The following is a 24,559-nucleotide window of genomic DNA, read 5'->3' as shown; positions in this document are numbered from 1 at the left end:
CAGGGGGCTACAACCAAAAGGGTACATGGCAGCCCCACCACAACGGACTGGCTACCGTGCTGGATTTTAGGTGACATGTCGTCCATGGTTTTCATCTGTGCAGAAACTGGCACTGCTCATCGCATGGCGGAAAGTGCACGCAGGAACGGGTCCATGCCCAAGAGATGGAGAGCGGGCGGGACTGCAATGCAACGAAGAATAAGCTGGTGAAAGTTCTCAACGCAAGAAGGACACAATGCTCCAAGTAAGGCGCCCTTCCCCGCCTCGCTCTTCAGAAAAATTTTGAGATACGGAGGTCAAACCCGAGAGGGGACTATCACATGAGGCCGAATCGTTTGAGACTCCTTTTAGTCACCTCTTACGACAGGCAGGAATACATCGGGCCTATTCTAACCCCCGAACCCGCAGGTGGGCATGGATTCTGTGTTTCACATATTAAGCAGTGTAGAAAGAAAAATAGGAAATAAGTGTCTTTTGATTAAATGGATAGCACATCTGCAGAATTTTCACTGAAGAATCTAAAAGTCACATAAATGTTTTGCATTTAAAGCCCTACAGACCTGGAAAATCAGGGAAATGAAAGATGCTGGTCATATTTTCTGTTTTAATGAACAGTGTATCAGGAAATACTCTATTCTGTCAAATATTATGACTCTGATGTGTACCCAGCACGTTGTGAAATATAAGTGGAGATGAAAATGTACTAAAATAATCTGGAAAATAAATTCTTATGGTCCTGTTTTTATATGCAAGAAAAGGTAAACTCCAAGGTGGGGGAGAAATTATAATTATAGTTTGTATTCAGGCCTATAGATGCATATTTGCAGTACATTGACAAGACTATTTTGAATGCTCATAAATCATCGAGCAGTTTCGTACCATTGTTTTATGTAATGGCATGAATTTCTTTAGTTAAATCACAAGGCTATTTAGGAGAAGAGAGCATTGAAAAACCGCGGCTTTTTTAGATCTGAAAGTCTTTAGGTCCAAACACTCTAGCTGCAATGTTCATCACAGCGCAGTTCTGATAAGCCTGTGACGTCACAGGGATACACGCAGCCCCGTGGTGCATGTGGTACTGGGCCACACCACACCTCATCGTCTGTGGCAAGAGATGGGGAGGGAGTCCAGTATGAAAACACTGGTGATGCCAAGGATGGTGCGCTGTGTGCTGCCACTGCTGATGGGGGTGCAGTCCTGAAAGCACGATGGGAGAAGGCGCAGCTCTGAGAGCCCAGCTAATGAAGCAGACCATCATATACAGAAACTGGCTGGTGTATGCTGAGGTGTGAAACGAGAGTAGCCCAGCACCATAATTTCACCCGAGGGGCTGAGGGTGAGGGTGGATGCCACCACCCAGATGGACCCTCCCTCGACACTGCAGAGATGCTGGAGACCATGGAGGGGATTCCATAAGAAGATGGAGAAAATACACCAGCTTCAGCAGCAACATTCCGCCACGACTTCTTCTCGACGTGACTTCCTGGCCTTGCTCTTTTGTAGGATGAGCAGCTTGACTGCTTTACTTACATGCTCCAAACCGTGTTGGTTCCGATCTTTTAGCATCAGAATTCCGTTAATCTGGTGCAGCTCAGGGGAGGCGCAGTGCCTTGTTTTGAATTGTCTACAGTTTTCTCAGTGACATATGAATACTTTGGGTAAGATACAGTTGGGTTCACTGTTGATAAAAACTTCTTCTGCCGTCCAATCTATGCGCTTCCACGACTCTGTTCATCTTGGCAACATCCCAAAGTCCGTTACTCGTCACTTGTCTTTGAATATGGTTCGCATAGTAATTTTTCGAGGGTACTCATCCTTCAAACTGATGTAGAACTCTGGGCCAATCTGGAACAGAGAGGCATTCGTTTTATTCAGTGAATTCAGAAAGGACAATGGCATCAGAACTGGAACCATTTCTTCTGTCATTTGAGAGGATACCCTCTGAGAGAGGGTCAAGATTATGGTTTATTGGTGTGATGTGAAGTCATACATTATCCACCATTTAAGGTGTTTTTGGCGATTGCGTTTTATCCCCGTCTTCCCGCTGTACAGCAGACTTTCCATGTTGTGAACATGCACACCCACTCTATGAGAGGAGCTCCAGTGTGCTGCTGCCCTTGTGTGTTAATTGTCATGATCATCACTCTCCATGCTCACTGGATTTCCTTGTTTATAAGAAGGTAAAAAAAATCCAGCAGTGCAAGTCCCTTGCTCATTTGTCCTACAGCAAATCTTGTCAGAAATAATCTTCACCCTGCATCTACCACATCTAAGTTCGCCTTTCCCTCACCACCTCTCCTCTCCCCCTTCCCTGTGGTTCCCACACCGTTCACTCTAGTTGCCATTTCCCTTACATGTTTGGAGAAGTGTCCCTCTTCTTTGGCACCTAATGGTGATTGGGTCTGCTCCTGGGACTTGTTCTACCGGTGTCTCCTAGACTAGAGGCCTGCTGCCACAAGTCAGCTGAAGGACCCGCATTCTGCTTGCTCACTCTCAGTTCCAGATCTCGTTGATGCCTGCTCTCTCTCCAGGCCCTACCCTCTTTGGATTATGAAAGAGGTGGTGGAGGAGGAGGAGGAGGAGGAGGAGGAGGATCAGAGGAGAAGGTGTAGCAATTTAAGTCCCAGAACAAGGCCCCTCCTCTGCCCTCAGAGGAGCTGACTCTCCCTTCGCAACCTGAGTCTGACCTCTTGTTTATTGATGTCACCCTGCCCTTGTTAGTGATGGATGTTGACCCAGTGGCGTGACTGGCTCTGGTCTGTGTGCCTCTCATTTTTATTCCTGTTCTGTACTTATTCAATGGGACTTTAGTAGCTACTGCTCTCACCTTCCTGTCTTCCAGTCCCTTAATTTCTTTTATTTTGGAACTTGTTTTATTCTCCAGGAATCTCATTTTACTGATGGTCATTCTCTAACACTTCAGGGTTCTATTTCGTCTGTCAAAACCCAGTTGGCCCTTTGATGGCTTCTGGTGGCGTTTGCATGTTGGTCCATATGGACATTGTTAACACATGCCTCTCCCTTAAGGAGACCCAGAACGACCCATGTCCTCCATGTTAATTTTAGCAAATAGAAGGAACATTTTTTCTAAAACCATTAAACATATTACTCTCCAATTTGGACTACATGTTCAGTGAATATTTCTCTACAAAGTTATAGTTCCATGTTAAGATATATTTATTGGTTTTTGTTTTACAATTTTTTTAAACATATGCTTATTTTTTCTCTAAAATTTTGCAGTTTTTCTTCTATAACTCTTTAATTAAACAATATTTTTTTACAATTTGTTATAAAAATGAAGGAAAAGAAGTAAACAATATTAGTATAAATTTCATTGATATACTGTTAGCACTTTTTGAGAAAATGTTCCTTGAAGATGAAAATTTTAAAGTCGCAGGAAATGGCTTCTAAAGTTTTTAATACATTCCTGCCCCATATGATGGATTATCAGCATCCTCTTCTTTTTTCAGTGTTAATTTCCTTTTCACTGGTCTTTTCTTCCCTTTTTCCACATGTTGTAGGCTTTTGTCTCTTCTTCCTGCACCTTTTAGTCTTTCTTCATCAATTAGACGCATTGTGGAAATAGTGTTGTGTTCTGATTGGAAACCTAAATGTTTCAGTACATCACATTTCTACATCTACATCTACATCCATACTCCGAAAGCCACCTGACGGTGTGTGGCGGAGGGTACCCTGAGTACCTCTATCGGTTCTCCCTTCTATTTCAGTCTCGTATTGTTCGTGGAAAGGAGGATTGTCTGTATGCTTCTGTGTGCGCTCTAATCACTCTGATTTTATCCTCATGGTCTCTTCGCGAGATATATGTAGGAGGGAGCAATATACTGCTGGACTCTTCGGTGAAGGTGTGTTCTCGAAACTTTAACAAAAGCCCGTACCAAGCTACTGAGCGTCTCTCCAGTAGAGTCTTCCACTGGAGTTTATCTACCATCTCCGTAACGCTTTCGCGATTACTAAATGATCCTGTAACGAAGCGCGCTGCTCTTCGTTGGATCTTCTCTATCTCTTCTATCGACCCTATCTGGTATGGATCCCACACCGCTGAGCAGTATTCAAGCAGTGGGCGAACGAGTGTACTGTAACCTACTTCCTTTGTTTCCGGATTGCATTTCCTTAGGATTCTTCCGATGATTCTCAGTCTGGCATCTGCTTTACCAACGATCAACTTTATATGATCATTACATTTTAAATCACTCTTAATGTGTACTCCCAGATAATTTATGGAATTAACTGCTTCCAGTTGCTGACCTACTATTTTGTAGCTAAATGATAAGGGATCTATCTTTCTATGTATTCGCAGCACATTACACTTGTCTATATTGAGATTCAATTGCCATTCCGTGCACCATGCGTCAATTCGCTGCATATCCTCCTGCATTTCAGTACAATTTTCCATTGTTACAACCTCTCGATACACCACAGCATCATCTGCAAAAAGCCTCAGTGAACTTCCGATGTCATCCACCAGGTCATTTATGCATATTGTGAACAGCAACGTTCCCATGACACTCCCCTGTGGCACACCTGAAATCACACTTACTTCGGAAAACTTCTCTCCATTGAGAATGACATGCTGCGTTCTGTTATCTAGGAACTCCTCAATCCAATCACACAGTTGGTCTGATAGTCCATATGCTCTTACTTTGTTCATTAAATGACTGTGGGGAACTGTATCGAACGCCTTGTGGAAGTCAAGAAACGCGGCATCTATCTGGGAACCCGTGTCTATGGCCCTCTGAGTCTCGTGGACGAATAGCGCGAGCTGGGTTTCACACGACCGTCTTTTTCGAAACCCATGCTGATTCCTACAGAGTAGATTTCTGGTCTCCAGAAAAGTCATTATACTCGAACATAATATGTGTTCCAAAATTCTACAACTGATAGACGTTAGAGATATAGATCTATAGTTCTGCACATCTGTTCGACGTCCCTTCTTGAAAACGGGGATGACCTATGCCCTTTTCCAATACTTTGGAACGCTACGCTCTTCTAGAGACCTACGGTACACCGCTGCAAGAAGGGGGGCAAGTTCCTTTGCGTACTCTGTGTAAAATAGAACTGGTATCCCTTCATTTGATAATGTTTCCTTCACTATTTTGGGAATCCTAATCCAAATTAAATAATTTACACTTTCATTTGGATTTTGTGTTTTCCCATGTAAACACTTTCTCAATAAACTTGGCGGTGATAAATCTATGAATATGGACTTAATTACATCAATTACAGCATTTGGTAGACTGTTTTTATGGGCATATTCCTTTCCTGATTGGTAGTTACACCATGAGTCACTCCCTGTGGGGCACAGCGCATGTTGTGGGTACTCATTTGTTGTGCAGTATGAAAAAATAATGCCCATACTGCTGTCCTCATATGCTCAATGCTTCTTGTATTTTGCCTAATTGCACACCCATAATACCTCTGCAATCTATCAATTGCATCATCTGTCAATCTTCCTCTTCCTCCAAGGGTCTTACCATCACTAAGCTTCTCGGATCCTAATGTCTGCTTTAGTTTGCACAAGTGAGCCCCCACGCGCAAGTGTGACAGTTGTCATTCCTCTGCCAAGAGCATGCTAATATTTACTGCAGTAATTGCGTACGCGAACACCATACCTTTAGAAAATCAGTTAAATATAGTTCCTCAAAAACAAACATAGTAATTAAATTTTAAAATATTTTTTTGTACAGTTAAAGTTAAAAATTTACCTAAAACATGCGCTTATATGCAAGAACACTGATACAAACAATATTTTGAAGTACCATATATGAACAGTACTTTCTCAACCTACAATTTTATAAAACCTTTCTTGTATGAAATATGTTCAATTAATGGTTAAAACTTCATACTTCTATTTTTCTAAATAAATAACTAAACACAAAATATATTTCAAAGGGTCATCTCACAGTATAAAATTTTGTAACATTGCAGGTATAACTGACCAATTTTTAACATACTGATCTTTTAAATCATAGTTACAATTAATCACGAGAGCATCCGGTAATTGCCAACTTCCAATTCTCAACATACTGATCTTTTAAATACAAAGTTACAATTAATCGCGAGAGCATCCAGTAATTGCCAACCTGCAAAGCAAGCCCTTCTAAAATTACCAATACCTCTCACACAACCTACCACTTTCTATTTTTTTTTGTCTTTATTGTAATTTTAATCACCTCATACAAGGCGGGCTGGCAGCAGCATATTACACTGCTCTTCAGCGTTGAGCGGTACAATAACATGACATATAGGTGGCACAGATAATACAATAAAAACGGCGGGCAAAAAATGTAGATACGAAAAACAATAAACATGAAGCCATTCACGCTGGACGAGAAAAAACACTAACATTTGTTGACACGGTGCACAGAACACGGATGACGGGGACGGCACACGTGAACAGTGGTGGTGTCACGGCGAAAGAACACTAAACACAAAACGAAGGCACAAACACGAGACACTGATGGCAATGAGCTGCGGCGCGCGAAAGTCCAGTGAACGTGTACGATTCCGGGGACCTGCCAAGAGATGAGGGGAGGGGGTAGGAGAGGGAGAGGGGAGAGCAGAGATGCCACAGGCAAGGGAGATAGGGGGAAGGGAGAAGCCCAGGTGAAGAAGGGTGGTGGAAGGGGCATCGGGGGAAAAGAAAGAAGGGAGGGATGGTGCCTAAAGGAAAAGACAAAGAAAGTGGGGGGGAGGATCAAAGTTGATAGGAGGGATAGATGGAGGGGAGGAGGATATCATCAGGGAGAGGGAGCTGGCGGAAGCCACCTTGGTAAGGAAGGTGGAGAGATGGAGACTGGGTGGGACGTGGGAATACAGGCGTGGCAGCAGGTGGGATGGGAGAGGATGGGCGAGACAAGCGGGTGAGGTGAATCGAGTACAGGAGGTGTACAGGATCCGTATCCTTTGAAGGAAAAGGAGGAGGTGGGGGAACGGAATGAGATCGTACAGGATCCGCGTGGGGGAGGGGAGATGGATGCGATAGGCGAGGCGGAGAGCATGGCGTTCAAGGGTTGTAGGGATTTATAAAAGGTGGGGCAGAGACCCAGGGTGGATGGGCGTAACAAAGGATGGGACGGATGAGGGATCTATAGGTGTGGAGAATGGTGGAGGGGTCCAGACCCCACGTACGGCCGGAAAGGAGCTTGAGGAGACAGAGTCGGGAGTGTGCCTTGGCTTGGTTTGTCCGGAGATGGGGGGCCCAGGAGAGGCGACGGTCGAGGGTGACGCCAAGGTAGTTGAGGGTGAGGGTGAGGGCGATATGACGGCCATAGTGAGGTAGAAATCAAGGAGGCGGAAGGAAGGGGTGGTTTTGCTTAAAATGATCGCCTGAGTTTTGGAGGGATTGACCTTGAGCTACCACTGGTTGCACCAAGCAGTGAACCGGCCAAGATGGGATTGGAGAAGGTGTTGGGAGCGCTGCAGGATGGGGGCAAGGGCAAGGAAGGCCATGTCATCGGCAAACTGGAGAAGGTGGACGGGGGGTGACGGCGGCGGCATGTCCGCCGTATACAAAAGGTACAGAAGGGTAGGGGAGGACAGAGCCTTGGGGCACACCGGCGGAGGGAAAAGAGGTGTAGGAATCCGTGTTAAGGATGGTGACGTAGGAAGGACGGTGGGAGAGAAAGGAGCCGATCAGACAGACGTAGTTAATGGGAAGGGCGAAGGTTTGGAGCTTGAAGAGGAGATCGGAATGCCATACGCGGTCATAAGCACGTTCGAGGTCCAGGGAGACGAAGATTGCCGAGTGACGGGAAGTAAGCTGTTCGGAAAGGAAATGAGTGAGGTGAAGGAGAAGGTCGTCGGAAGAGAAGGACGGCCGAAAGCCACACTGGGTAGGAGGCGGTGCTGGTGGAGATGCTGGTGGATGCGGCGGGTGAGGATAGATTCCAGGACTCTCCGTATAAATAGGCACGCGCAAACGCTATGAACTCATTCTCTGACTCGCCTTGAAGATGGCTGGGAGGTTTCTAGCCGAAATATCGCAAGAAGCATTGTCACTGTCCCGAGTGCACGCCCGAAAGATGATGGAACAACAATTCTTCAGTTTGCTGAGGGTAGCATAATACACTTCAGAACTGATCTTTGCATCATGAGGGAGTACATCAAGCAGAATAGCCCCTTCAACAAGTTTATTAAAGAGACTACCTACACTGTAGTTGTTGGTCCTCATATGGAATGTTGCTGTGCAGTTTGGGATTATTATGTGACAGAATTGACGAAGGACATCGAAAAAGTTCAGAGAAAAGCAGCTCGTTCTGTGTTATCGTAAAATGATAGTACAGACTGTCATAGATTTGATACGCAAGGGACTGTGACACTCATCAAAGCAACGTCATTTCCGTTGTGGCTGTATCTTTTCATGAAAATTCGATCGTCAACTTTCTCCTCTGAATGCGAATATATTTTGTCAGCGAAAAAGGAGCGTTATAATAAGAAAGCAGAGATGTTTCAGAAAGATTTAAGTGTTGGTTTTCTCCTAGCGCTCTTCGAGAATGGAACGGTAGAGAAAGGGTAGCAAAGTAATTCGATGAACCCTCCATCAGGCGGGATTGTGAACTGTAGACTACTCATGTAGATGTAGATGCAATTATTCTCCAAATGACTGTCAATTGCGTTGGCGAAGGTACATAGGATTGTACCACTGTTGGGTAGGGTGATGTTAGACTATCCTCCCCCCCTCCCACACACACACACACACACACACATGCACACACACACTTTTGTAATCTTGGTTGAGGCGACAGACTGATCAGTAGCGTAGCTCGAGGTCTAGTTTAGGGTGAAAGATGATAATTCAGTTGAGAATCGACGAATGCCTAATAAAGGTAATGGTAACAGACGGACCTATAGTTAACCTTATATTTTCGTTTGTGCCACATTTAAATACAAGCGATTCACTTTTCATCATACAAATTGAAAGTGCAAGGTAAATTCAGAAAATGTGTTTTGGGTAATGGACAACGTTCCCACGAGTATTTCGACGTGTACTATACGAATATATAGTACATAAACTGCAAAACTGCAAGGGGGGAGGGGAGAGACCCACTTATGAATACTTTCTTCAACACTACATGAATACTTTTTGCATGTGTCATCAGGTACTGAAGTTAAAACATTCCCGATTTCAGCTTTTAATATATCTGTACTTCTGATTCGTTTTGCTTGCGTAACATCAACCCTAAAGACATAACCAAGTCTTCATGTATAATAACCTGGCGGAGAATTTACGTCTATAGGAGGGCCTTAACAAGGGGAAAGTGGAAATTTCATTGTGTACTCAGAGTTTACATTTAATTATCATTGGTATGAAACGTGCAACCACTTGAAAGCTACAGCAATGAAATAATCAATTTGCACCCATTACAGGCGACAACATGTCACTTCCATTACATGGAAAAAGGTCACCTGACCAGAAGTAGCTGTTAGAACACATACTTGCCTGTGCCTGTTAGTTGCTACCTGTAACTATTTATGATGTAATATCTACAGTAGTAAACTTCATTTTAAATTTGGTAGGGTGTTGAAGGATACAAGTTGTGAATTCGTGAACTGCAATTTGAAGCTGTGACAGATCAGGACTGCCTCAGTAATGCACTCATGGAGGTTAGGGGGCATGAGGACAACATCCGGAGTGGAACTGCTTTCAGGGTGAGGACGCAGTGGGAGAGGGATTATATCACCATGGAGGTAGTCAGTAAAACGATGGCACCACTGGAGTTCAACAGGGGACCAGTTATGGATCTTAATGTCAACACTAATACGGTGTGTGGTAGGAAGTGGTATAGAATGGGGTTATTTGCGTGGATAAAGATAGTGGCACAGGTAACAGTCATTTTGATGAAGAGAGTGAGAGTAAGGTGTTTGGTAGGAGTAGTGTAGAGGGATTATGGCCAAACAGGGATGTTGGTCAAAACACAGTCCTCTCACAGTAACCCAGCTAAGCTTGTTTCTACTGGGTTGCAGAAGGTGGTAAATATATTTTCCCCCAACTCCTACTCAGTTCCGACTTAAATTGCAACAATCAATTTCTTAAAGCTGAAGAAATCACAGCAGTTGCAAGATGCATGGGAGCTAACTAAAACAAGGATCGAATTTTACTGTAGCAGATAGGTTCGAGAAAGGTGATTCGTTTTGAGATATGAGGGTGTTAGAAATATGATTCGGTAGTCGTTGTAATCAATAAATGACTTCTCCACAGGATCCTACGCACGTATGTGCTTGAATGGGAGGACTCAATTCCAAATCCCAGTATGCTCCAGCGTACACTGTGTATATTCCATGTAGAACCAAGACTTTTGTGATGGTTGTGCTTTTTTTCCACATTTAGCTGCTTGTAAGACGATTAAGTCTCTCTTTGTAGGACACAGTGGAACCATACGCGAGAAAACGTATTAGACATGTCGACCCATGGTTGATTTTTGGGCAGTATTACTTCGTATCGAAGGCAATCAGTTATTGACAATGTATTATACTTAGTAGTAGGGGACGTCTGATAGGTTCGCCTTGAGCCTGAGGCTCATAAACTATGTGTTTGTGTTCCGAAATTTGCAACGGAAATGCCTATGTCCAGTCATAATGAAGGTATGGGTTTGAGGTGCAATACTGTGATGACGAGGGGAGGCATACGTCAAGTCATAAGAATGGTCAAGATATTTGTATTTCGAGAGCTACAGCCATCAGCAGGGTGTATTTGGATAACAGCTGATGTCACGGCCGCCATCTTCGATAACAGTACTTTGGGATGACACTCCTTTTTTCCTACTATTAAGGTAGTGGTTGGAAAAGGTATGGTGGCAGTAGGGTTATCATTTGACATGGCTGACGTATTCTGCAGCATTAGCGATGGTAGCAGCGTGAAGGCAGCGGTGATGGTAGCAGTGATGGTAGTAACGATGTTAGAATAGTGAATAAACAGCAGTGAAATGGAGATGGGGACAGTAATGAGAATGGTGCACAAAACAGAGTGCCGATGAACAGGCAATCTTGAAGGCAGAATAGACTGACGATGAACAGGCACACACACAGAAGAGCTGCTGAACAGATCCAAAGCCTAGGGGCATTGCCTATACCACGCCAAATTAGCACAACTGAATTAGTGGTAGAGCGTACACTAGCTGATTGGTACTAACCAAAGCTTTTTTTTTTTCATTCAATCGCTGGTGGGAGTGGTGGGCCCTTTCTCAAATAGGCTGTTGGGTTCAATTAGGGCAAGGTTATATCTTTATACTGTAGTGACAAGAAAAGGGAAGCTAGATTGTGGTAGACATTTTGTGGCCAAATGCTCTCCAGTGAATGAACGAAGGGGAATATTCCAGTCGAATTTCAATGATATAATAGAAATTCAAAATTTAGTTGAGTGGAATAGAGATTATATTCCAGGAATGTTATCCTTTTTCACTCATAGGTGCATAATTGTTATAGATGTTTAGAAATTGTGGAACAATAGGTTGACAATGAGAGCTAGATCTATTGACAGCTTCTGTAACAATGTAAGTTCGAACTGCTTATTGCGTGGGTGTGTTTATATTCAGCAGGTAGTAGATATTTCACAGTGAGTGAAGCATTCTTTTGTGTTCTGTGAAAAATTACTGGATTAGGTGAGAAAGTAGTGTAGACGAAAGCTAAGTCAATTGAAATAAGATAATCATTCAAAGTAAATGGAGAAACCAGCTGGAGAAAGGGGTGAAGAATTTGTCACAAGAAAGAATTATTTGGGGGAGGCTAAAAGAACTGGTTTAAATTGTTTATGTTGTAACAAGTGCATGGCTGGTTTGAAAGCTGCAGAAAAACGGAGTGTGATCGAAAATTTGTACAGTCGATGCCCGAAAAATGTAGGAGACACATATCTGTTAGAAGTGATAGAAACACACGATATTGTTAGACAGAGGCCAACCACAGAAAATCCAAACAAAACACGTCATACTGCTGATACTTCGTGTTGAAAGAAATCGGGTGGAAACTTGTTGTAAGGCGTATGTTAGTTTGCATGCTGGTAAAAATAAAGTGGTACAACGTTTAAACAAGGTTTTATAGAGTATTCAGTCGTCTATTGACATGAGAGAAAAACATTCAAACCGTGGAAATACTCTTGCAACGACTACAGCTAAAATTTATGAACATATCTATTCATTTCCCAAACAAGAGTCGTAATATACTTCCATTCCTACCACACATTCATCCATCGATGGCCTAGATGGAGGGACATCCGAACTGAAGAAGGAAGAAGATGTAGAGCTCCTGAAAGAAATAACATGATGTGTTGATAAACGTGCCAACACCTTGTAGATATACGGGGCCGAAATGCACGCTATCTAACGCAGATGGGCGTGAATTCTGGAACAGGATAAGTAGTGAATTCTAATAAGAAAAGTATGCAGCTCCTCGAATACTTATCTTTTATTCTTTGATGTGGTACATCGCTCTTGATAATACAAATAAGACTATCTTCAGATACGGTTAATGGCGCCTTGCTAGGTCGTAGCCATGGACTTAGCTGAAGGCTATTCTAACAGTCTCTCGGCAAATGAGAGAAAGGCTTCGTCAGTGTAGTCGCTAGCAAAGTTGTCGTACAACTGGGGCGAGTGCTATCCCGTATCTCGAGACCTGCCCTGTGGTGGCGCTCGGTCTGCGATCACACAGTGGCGACACGCGGGTCCGACATGTACTAAATGGACCGCGGCCGATTTAAGCTACCACCTAGCAAGTTTGGTGTCTGGCGGTGACACCACATAACATATGTAATAAAAAAACACGATCAGTTCTAAGAAGCTGGAGGATGTCTACAGGTTCAAACACAATGTGCCCGAAAAAGACAGGACATTTTGTGATGAGATCGTTCTGCGAAATACTTCTGTCACAAGGATCAGTGACATTGATGAGTGAAGCATCTCGAAATGATTCTGTAAATTTTAGTAGGTCCACATTTTGTTCTATCAGAAAATATATTGTCCATTAACAGCTGTAAATAATAGCTATTGTCTTCAGTGTTTTGTTTTGTACTATTTTCTGACTTAACTTAATTAAACTAATAACCTTCAAATTTATAATTAAAGGAAAAGTTAAGTAATAACCTTCAAATTTATAATTAAAAGAATGATTTTTAGGCCTTCCCAATAGCCTTCCTTATCATTATTGATAGAGGTGTTTAAACAGTAATTGGAAAAAGGAAAGTATTCTGTCATGTTTAATCATTAATTACTAATTAACTTTTGACACTCCTATTACGACATTTTGATTTTCAACATGGCGATCAACGTGAAAGTTAGATGTGGTTCTCCGAGGAAAATTGTTAATTTTGCCATTAAAAAGGAGGCATGTGCAAGTTGTAAATACGAAATCACAAAGTTAAACGAATATGTGTCCAGCTTACAATGTATAATCAGTGCTCTGAAAGTGGAAATTTCGAATTTTCAGCTTGGAAAAAGTGAGCCTAATAGTCGACAAATTCCGCAAAGCGTCGCCCCTGCTAGCAAAAAATTGATTGAAGTCACTTACAAAAACAGCACGCAAGAGATACAAAATCGTGTAAACAGTAAAGATACTGGTGAAATAATCTTTGTGCACGAGAACCCTTTTGAAGTACTTTCAGCTGTAGACTGATATCTCAACGAGCTGTGTCGAACCAAATGGCAAGAAAATGGACATCAGGACAAAGAACGACAGAGTCGCTTTCAATCACAGGAAAAAAAAAAACAATGCAACAGTGAGTATAGTCACCGACAGTGAATCAAAATCAAGTTTTCCTGTAGTTGGATTATCGACTAATATGGACAAAAAAGACAAAACAAGCAGTTCCGCCACGCAACATCCAAGTACTGGCAGGCCTAAAAACAATTATCATCAACCAGCAAAAAAGTATAAAAGAAACCTATTTGCACATACTGAAGGCCGCAACCTAGCAGCCAAATTTCAGTCTAGAAGCAGTAACAAAATTACTGGCATAGTGAAGCCAGGTGCAGAAATTTCTGGCAGTCGCTTCCATGAATCATGACATGAAAACAGCAACAACAAATAACGACTCTTTCGTGTTCTTAGGGGGAACAAATAACTTAGCAAAAAATGAAACGAAAGACATAGTGACCTCACTTAAAAGAAGGCTACATAAGCAGAGAAGTTCAAACGTGATCGTCTTCACTGTTCCACATCGACATGACGTGCCTGGTCATGTGTTAATAAAGAAGAGCGAAGCACAAATAAACATATGCTAAACATATGCATGAGATTCAAACATTTGTAGACATAAGCTGTGAAGGAAGAAGATTCCACACATTCCATGGCTTACATCTCAACAGACTAGGGAAGTACTTAGTTAAAATAATGGATCCAAGAAATAGTGACCAGCAAATTGAATGTGCAGTGTTGTGCTACAGAGGCCATCCCTCGCAAGAACAAAACTAACGAATACTTGGGAGAATCAACCACGAAACACTAAGTCAGTAAAACAATACATCGGCAGGAGAAGAGTGATATTTTTTAAGACAATAAAACCTTCCACCAGCGCAACACCAGATGCAAATGTATGTGTTTCATATGTGCCTCAAGCAGACGTCAGTCAACACGAGAATAATTTATTGCTTTTGCATTATAATGAACAGGGCTTAGGAAACACAACAGATGCTTTTGAATAATTTATCACAAGACTATCTCCACATGTAGAAATAGTGACAGAACACCAGAAAACAGTGAACAACATTCAGTATTGCAAATTAGAAGGCTACAACCTAGCTATGTTGTATTGCAGAAGACACAAGAAAGGTGGTGGTGTTGCCAACTACTCAGAAAAAAATGTAAGACCTTAACTACCTCGGATAAAGTGCTATGGGAGAACAATTTCTGTGTTGACAAACATTTCGAAATTGCAATTCTGAAAATCACATTTTACGCTATTCCTTTCCACGTCATACTTGTATATAGATCCCCCCATGGAAACTAAGATGCTTTTCTGAAATCACTTGATAGATTATTAAGGAAATTAATGTCAGGCTGTAGAAGAGTAAATCTTGTTGTACTGGGGAGATGTGAACATCAACACTTTACATGATAGGAAAACAAACGTTTTACAGATTGTAATCTGTCTTAAGGGGCTAAAGATCTTCTTGGACTATACCCACCAGAATAGCTAACACACATAGTAGTTCAGTTGATCATGTTATCGCAAATTATGACCACATCATCTCACCAGATATAATAAATGGTCACCCCTCAGATCATTTACGCCAAACACTAGTATTAAAATGTAATACAAAAATCAAACCAATAAAAATGTACGAGCGCAGGAAAATATTATCTGTAAACAACATTGCTACGCTAAGACACAGTGTAGGCTGGTAATCATGAGAATCATTTATAAGTACCATTGGGGTCAACAATAAATGGAACATATTCACAGAAATTATGACTGAACACTTAAATAAAGCCATGCCATTAAAAAAAGTGAGCGTCCAAAAAAATCAGCCTTCAAAACAAAACCTGTGCCATTAGATTTTAAAACAACAGATCTGAAAGAAAAAATGGGAAACATGTATAGTGTACAAAGACTAAGTCACAGTTACATAAACAACTCTACAATCGACAGAAATATAAGTATCACAAAGAAGTCAAGAGATTAAAATCAGAAATAATAAGCCAACAGATACGTGATTCAGATAACAATTCAAAGATTTGCTTGTCAATTGCAAATAAAATCAGAAACAATGAAACAAAAACCAAAATTAATAATACACTATTAACTGTGAATAATGAAGATATGTCTGATCCCCTTCTAGTCTGCAATGACCTTAATAATTACTTCATAGATTCTGTCAAAAACGATGTCTCTATAAAACAGGATATACAGCACTCATATGAGTCCTGTAACAAACAAAACTGCTGTACACTACATGCAGCAAGCTCATATGACATTATGCAGCTTATTGATAACCTCAGAAAGAAAAAATCACCAGGATTAGATGAAATTTCTCCATATCTATCGAAGAAATGTGAACATCAACTAATGAAACCACTAGTTCATCTAATAAACTGTGTTCCTGAAGACATTGTGTTCCATGACAATTTTAAACTATCTGTAGTGAAACCAATACACAAAAAGGGGGAAATAAAGCATGTACAGCACTACAGACCCATTGCCCTAATCTCAACTTTCAGCGAACTGATAGAGAAAATAATAAAAAAAAATCTTGGAACATTACTACAATGCTGACATATTAAATGATCTCCAGCATGGTTTCAGAAGAAGTTGAAGTACCACTTCAGCAACACTACAAATTGCCCATAATGTACTCGAAAAAATAAACAAAAAATCCCAAGCAGCAGCAGTATTCCTGGACTTCCCAAGGGCTTTTGATAGAGAACATCATGATGTGCTCTTATCAAAAATTGCGAAGAATGGTGTCACTAGAACACGCATACAGTTGCTAGAAACATATTTAAAGGGTAGACAACAGTGTATTGAGATTGTGTAATGGAGGAATACTGGAGCAGAGAAGGTCAAGTAAGGAAACATACATTTTGGTGTTCCTCGGGGCTCTATATTAGGTACAGTCCTATTCATATGCTATGTAAATGATTTCCCAAGTTCTCTTGACAATAAGCAATTGATCACTATGTATGCAGATGATACATCTGGTGTCTGCTATGTAGATGATGAGCCCATCCTAGCTGAACAGACAAATAACTTTATTGAAAAGGCAAGAGAACATTGAAAGACAGAACCAAAAAGTAAACATAAGAATCTAATATTATTCCTTTTAAAACAAATGGTCCAAACAGAAAATACTGTGATCGATGAAATTCTACCAGAGACCTGTACAGATGGTAAATTCTTGGGTGTATGCATAGATGACCGACTTTCATGGAAGCAGCACGCTGATTATGTCTGTAACAAAATAACACCCAGTCTATTTGTATTAAGATTATCACCATATCTTAATTCTGAAGCTCTAAGGACTGTATATTATGGATTAGTGCATCCTTTCTTGTCTTATAAAACAGTATTGTGGGGTGCGGCATGGCAAACTAATATGAAATGAGTTTTCATACTGCAGAAGCAAGCCTTGAGGATCGCAGCAAAAGCAAAAGCAAACCCCTATTCATTAGACACGATATTCTCACAGTTTATGCCATGTATGTTTTAGAAACTACAATGCTAGCGAAAGAAGACACTGAGATCACTAAAAGGAACATGGATATTCTTAGCTACGAAACAAGTTATAGAAAAGATTTTCAGATGGTTAACAGAAGATTACCACTGAAAAGCCCCTGTGCCAAAGGAGCTGCTTTTAATAACTTGTTACCAGATGAAGTTAAGATACTGACAGGGGATGCTTTTAAAAAGCGAGTCAAGCAGTGGCTTATCCAAAAATGCTCTTATAACTTGAATTCATCATTAATTAAAATGTAATAAGAAATAATGCAAACTGAATAATTGTAACTGTAAAAACTTTATACTTGTTGGAAACGCACATGCCTGTAAAATTACGTATTACGAGCAATAAATTGAATTGAATTGAGGCATAACCATTGTTAAAACTACTACAATTGCTTAATAGTGAAGGTTTCAGTATGATGTGTAGTTTGGGCAATAAAAAGTTTTTCTCGTACTCTCAAAAACTTGGTAAAAAGTATGTTATCCTTTTTCTACTCAGCTGTTGAACTGTAACAAATTGAACCAAGAATCTTTGATGTGAAAATGTCTTCAGATGCCATACGATTATGAAATGCAAGTTATAAGGAAGGATGAAATCTAGCATGAAATTTTCTGCATTTGAAAACAAACAACGTCACGTGAACAGACCTGAATGTCGTGAAATCCAATTGGTTTTTCCTGTTTCGGGCCAGGGGCTACACTAAGCGCTGCACAGAACCAAACGCATTACTGCTGCTACAGGGTGTTTCAAAAATGACCGGTATATTTGAAACGGCAACAAAAACTAAACGAGCAGCGATAGAAATACACCGTTTGTTGCAATATGCTTGGGACAACAGTACATTTTCAGGCAGACAAACTTTCGAAATTACAGTAGTTACAATTTTCAACAACAGATGGCGCTGCAAGCGATGTGAAAGATATAGAAGACAACGCAGTCTGTGGGTGCGCCATTCTGTATGTCGTCTTTCTGCTGTAAGCGTGTGCTGTTCACAACGTGCAAGTGTGCTGTGGACAATATGGTTTATTCCTTAGAGGATTTTTCTGGTGTTGGAATTCCACCGCCTAGAACACAGTGTTGTTGCAACAAGACGAAGTTTTCAACGGAGGTTTAATGTAACCAAAGGACCGAAAAGCGATACAATAAAGGATCTGTTTGAAAAATTTCAACGGACTGGGAACGTGACGGATGAACGTGCTGGAAAGGTAGGGCGACCGCGTACGGCAACCACAGAGGGCAACGCGCAGCTAGTGCAGCAGTTGATCCAACAGCGGCCTCGGGTTTCCGTTCGCCGTGTTGCAGCTGCGGTCCAAATGACGCCAACGTCCACGCATCGTCTCATGCGCCAGAGTTTACACCTCTATCCATACAAAATTCAAACGCGGCAACCCCTCAGCGCCACTACCATTGCTGCACGAGAGACATTCGCTAACGATATAGTGCACAGGATTGATGACGGCGATATGCATGTGGGCAGCATTTGGTTTACTGACGAAGCTTATTTTTACCTGGACGGCTTCGTCAATAAACAGAACTGGCGCATATGGGGAACGGAAAAGCCCCATGTTGCAGTCCCATCGTCCCTGCATCCTCAAAAAGTACTGGTCTAGGCCGCCATTTCTTCCAAAGGAATCATTGGCCCATTTTTCAGATCCGAAACGATTACTGCATCGCGCTATCTGGACATTCTTCGTGAATTTGTGGCGGTACAAACTGCCTTAGACGACACTGCGAACACCTCGTGGTTTATGCAAGATGGTGCCCGGCCACATCGCACGGCCGACGTCTTTAATTTCCTGAATGAATATTTCGATGATCGTGTGATTGCTTTGGGCTATCCGAAACATACAGGAGGCGGCGTGGATTGGCCTCCCTATTCGCCAGACATGAACCCCTGTGACTTCTTTCTGTGGGGACACTTGAAAGACCAGGTGTACCGCCAGAATCCAGAAACAATTGAACAGCTGAAGCAGTACATCTCATCTGCATGTGAAGCCATTCCGCCAGACACGTTGTCAAAGGTTTCGGGTAAGTTCATTCAGAGACTACGCCATATTATTGCTACACATGGTGGATATGTGGAAAATATCGTACTATAGAGTTTCCCAGACCGCAGTGCCATCTGTTGTTGACAATTGTAACTACTGTAATTTCGAAAGTTTGTCTGCCTGAAAATGTACTGTTGTCCCAAGCATATTGCAACAAACGGTGTATTTCTATCGCTGCTCGTTTAGTTTGCATTGCCGTTTCAAATATACCGGTCATTTTTGAAACACCCTGTATGTGCATGAAGTCAGACAGGACCACTTGGTGGCCATATTTGTAGGCTGCGTGTTTTCGTTTTCGCTTAGTTTCTTTTGTGTAGTGAATGATGTCCAACTACAAGTGCTCTGAGTGTGTTCAAGATGTGCCAGGTTGTGATGTTGTTGGCTCTAACTGTCACAATCGCAATACTAAAGCGACTGAAGTAGTGCTTCACGGTTTCCCTCGCGATGCACGTCTGCAGAGGATTTGCCTGTCGAAGTGCTGTAGAAAAGACGCTGCGACTGTTGCAAATGCTAGAATATGCTCCCGCCATTTCAAAGCAACTGATTATGTTAGAAACTTGCGTTCGGTATCGCTTAATTTACTGCGCAAACGGGCGCTTAAAACCAACGAATTTCCGTCGCGTAATTTTCATTGTGGTAGTAGCGTCAGTGATAGCACGCCACATGCAACAGAACGTAAAGTCCGTTGAAGAAACACAGAGACATTAAAAAACTTCCGTCCCAGATGATGTTGTTTGTAATGATTCAGATGAAACCACTTCACAGAATTACTTAGTGGAATTACAGTGGAAAACTACTCATTTAAACATCCTGTAGATGAAATTGGGAACATATAATAAACATCTTTGAACTCTATTGTCATTAGCGAAACAACACCTGCACAATGAAAAATGTAAAAGGAATACACTTGTGTTTCGTTAAATTAATCGAATGCTGAACAATGTATTATCATCCACTAAAATCAGGTCTTTCTTACAGAAAGTAAAGCGGTTTCCACGAATCAAAGGACATTTACATGTCGAATACTTAGCACACTATTTCTCACGAAAGTTACAATTTTCTCAGGATATCTTCTGCCTCTGCCAAATGAGTTTTATCTGACCTTAGTCAATAATTGTGACCTCATGCGGTCCGCAACGCTAGCAAAACAAATTAAATTAGTGTGATACTGTACGCTAAAATCATGTCATCTGACCTACAACGACAACAAACATGAGATATTATCTTAAAATTACTTAAACCTATTATCAAAAGTTAACATGGAGACATGAACAGGTACACAAAATATATCCATATATAAACAAATTCAATGTTGCAAAATCATTATCACGAACCAAAGCAGTATCAGCTGGTGCTGACATAAATAAAAACATGTAAGTGAAAGTGCAAAATACAATTTTCACAACAAATACAGTGATACAAAATCATTAATAAACCCAATGGAATGACAGCTGGTAAATAACCACCTATGGAAAATAAGACATGAGTACAAAAACACACCCAGAAACCAGCTCGTTGACACGCTGTCATTTTGCAGTTTCGTCACATGGTATTTTCACTGGGTATTCTCTTTAGGTGCTGGGGTGGGCGTCTCTTCTAAAGGCGACTTGGAGAATAAGCTACTAGGGGACCACAACACTGAATTGGGGAGTTCGCGGCGGCATAGATTGTAACGTCCGTTGTAACCCAGGTTGTTCATCCTAGACAGCACCCCGCGACGTTGCCTCGTGCCCGTTTCCACCCTCTGCGTCCATACTGTGGGATGGTTCGGCGTTGCAGATTTGCAGGACATCGCCACTTATGGGCCCTGCCTCATCATCGAGAAGGCGGATTGGTGGTCGTCGTCCGTGTGTTGTGGAGGAATGTGTTTTACCGACACGCGCCCCCGTCTCCTGTTGTGTCAATGGGGAGACACGCGCTCTTCTGCGTCGCATCGAGGTCGACGTAAACTCGTGCGGGTGTCGGGCTCGAGACCCGCTTATCACCTCTTTGCACCGTCTCAGCTGATGCGTCAGTGGTGGGACCCGCGTCCCTCCGGGCAGTGGGCGTTACCTCACCGCAGCAGCCGTCTGGACTAGCGGCGCTCAGGGATCGGCGGCCTCGCCTGGTGTGCGTCATACTTTCCCTTTCGCTTGTCAGATGACTAGCGCATGGGGTGGAACGCCGGCCATCAGCTGGCGCTGCCGTGGTGACACGCCTGCGGGCTCCGGTGTGAGCCTGTGCCTGGGGGAAGACCAGCATCCCCTCCCCTCTGATGGGGAAACAGCTGTGACCGCTCGCCGCATCACTGCTTCGCCGTTGATACCAGGGTTCTGCAACGCCTGCCAGTGGACCAAGCCCTGTGCTTTCTGATGCGGAGGCTCCCTAGGCGGCCTTGCACCCACATAAGAACTGCGCTCACAGAGATCGTTACAAAATATCATGTGTACAGATTACCACAAAATCTTCGGAGTTTCTCACTCCTGATCAATACATGGAATAGTGCCCAAAATTAACTTGACAAAAAGGGCCTTCTTAACATTACTAATAAAAAAACAATGAAGAAAATTAAATAACCAATATTCAAACAAAAATATCCTTTTTATAAAATATAGTTTTAGCATTACATCTGCTGTCAATCATTCAGGGTAGATCTTGTACAAGGTTTGGTCAGGATTTGGATAGGATTTGGCGCCGCTCCTAGCTACAGACACAAAACTCTACGTACTCCTAACTACGCTCTCACACACAATCTACACAGCTCGTACTAGTCACCATCACCATATAGCCCGACTACAATTCCCACATATAAACAAAATATTCCTTTCAACACCAATACCCATATCGTTGTTCATTGACTGCTCCTCCAAGGTTTGCAGAACATGTTTGCTGATCTGTGAAAAATTTCCGAGACTTCTTTTCTATGGACATTGCATAATAAAAGTTATGATTAATGAGACACAAGGTTCATTCAAGTCACATCTGGAATGGTAAATGTTTCAACATCTATTCATCAGACTAATGCAAAAGGTCAGTGGGCATAAAAATGGAAATAAAAATCATCCTATCCTATTAGCAAACACATAAACACTTCGTCCTATAAGTACATAAAATACTGTCAAAAGAAATCCATTGTCCAGGGCCATGAGTACCCAACTTACTGCTATCATAAGATACTCATAATGATTACACACTTACTTACCACATGTCCCCAGGGGTCCTCACCTACCGTCATGTTATTTCAGCTTGGAGGTAGTCGCATTGATTCTCTATTAAATATCAAGCTGCCTGAGTTTATAAGCTGTTTCCATATACGCCCTCTGGGGTTTCACATTCTGGTGCCATATCTAGTAGTATGTGCCGGCAAGTTACACTTTCCAAATATCTTATAAGATGGCAACTCTGAAAATCAAACACTATTAATCTCCCTTCGTACACAAATTCTTCACCTACAAGTCACCAAGTCGCTTCATCAACATCGCAGTATATTTGAAAAATCTCACTGAATCATGCTCACCTAAGGGGAATAAGAACACTAAAACTGTAATTTATCATCAAGAATTACCTTACTACCATTGACTCGCCACGCCAACACACCCGATACCTTTTTAGTCATCAAAGAACGAAAGCCATCTTACTGTAACAGGAAACACTTCATATGAGCCTCATAATCATTCACATTCAGATGTTTTGAAGCTGCACAACACTACTCCTTTCTGCTGACAAGAAGAAATAACTACACACATATTGGGGGACCCTTTACAATTCATAGAAAATATAAACTTTAATTTCAATCACACCAGAGTGAATCAAAACATTGGAAAATATACACTGTAATTTCACGAAACAGAGGCGACTGGGTTTACCGCGGGCACACCAATACTGTGGCCCTCCCTCAACAAATCTTCCCTAATATCGCCATCCTCTATCAAATGCACATCAATATCACTGGTCCTCATTAAGTTGACGCCAACCGAGTCAGCCGCTAGTCATTGATCCCTTTGATTAGAGGCATGTGGCGGATTGTGCCGCGGGTTTGCGGGACGAATTTCAACACCCACTGGCGGACCACCCGTACTGTTTACGGCACCCCTGTTGTTGCTTGTTCGATAATTATTCTGTGGTCGATCACGACTACCGTTCCTAGTTCCACTATAATTGCGCATAAATCTCTGCCCATTACCGTATCTTCTAAACACCCCGGGGTGTCTCTGATATACTCTCGGCGAATGATGACCATTGGTATCGTTTGTTTTGCCCGCGTTCCGTGAGGAGTCGCGACGCTGCCAACGCTCGCGCGCCCTGTAACTCTGAGGCGACCCGTTACGTCTGGAGTGCCACCTCTCTCTACGGCTGCGGCTTCGCTCGCGCGGCCGCTGCTCGTAGGCGCTCTGACCGTAATTCTGCGTGGTGCCATTCGCATCGCAATCAAGCTCTAAAAGGAAATTGCGAAACCCCTCTACGTCATCCTTACATCGCCCTGCAAGGATAACGTGCCGCAACTGCATTGGAAACTTTCCCAGGCAAATACGAATAATTTCCGCAGGTCCATAAGGATCGTCAAGATGTTCATTCGCCTGCAGTATGTGCTCGAACATCTGCACAGGGCTGGAGAATTTTGACCTGTTTGGTAGCATAATGAGTCCGTGTTTTACACGACTTTGCGCTGCCAGTGACCAATTGATCGACAGGAAGTGTTGTCGAAACTCCCCAACAGTGTAGCAATTGCGTGCAATTGACCTCATCCGCGCCGCTGGCTCACCTTCGAGGTAGCCGCACATATACTCCATCTTGTGCGCACTGGGCCACGTAGGAGGAAGGGAGGCCCACGGGTGAATCCCCATAGCCGAGTTACGGAAGACTTCAAACTTCCTCACCGTCAGAAAATGTTTAAAGTCAAATTCGTAAGTTTCCCTTGGCGAACGTTCCTGAGGGGATCCGCGGCGTTCCCACCTGGTACGAGATCCGTGATCATGACGATGATCTAATTCGCCATCGTTCCCGGAATCATCGTCGGAATAATGGCCCTTTCGTTCATTTCTTTCAACTTCATGGGCCTTTAACCCTTTTAGGTGAAGTTCTAAACGGGCAATGCGCTCACATATTCTCTCGGTAACCCCTCTTTGTTGTATTTTTATTTCACACTGTCCACACGGACATTTCGTTATCGACCGTATTTCGTCTGCATCCGCTGATGACGAGGTAATCGTTTCCCTATTATTGTCAGACTTACGCACCACTGCGTCTGAGATCCTGGCTATTTCTTCTCGCATCTCTCGGTGGGCCGTGTCTTGTTTTGTTTGCGTAAGCCCTTGCTCTCGCTCGAGAGCTATTATCGCCTGGCTGAGGGTTTCTACCTGTGCGCTA

The sequence above is a fragment of the Schistocerca cancellata genome, chromosome 11 (assembly GCF_023864275.1).
Source record: "Schistocerca cancellata isolate TAMUIC-IGC-003103 chromosome 11, iqSchCanc2.1, whole genome shotgun sequence".
In the NCBI taxonomy this organism is placed as follows: domain Eukaryota; kingdom Metazoa; phylum Arthropoda; class Insecta; order Orthoptera; family Acrididae; genus Schistocerca; species Schistocerca cancellata.
Note: the sequence above shows the minus strand (reverse complement) of the source record.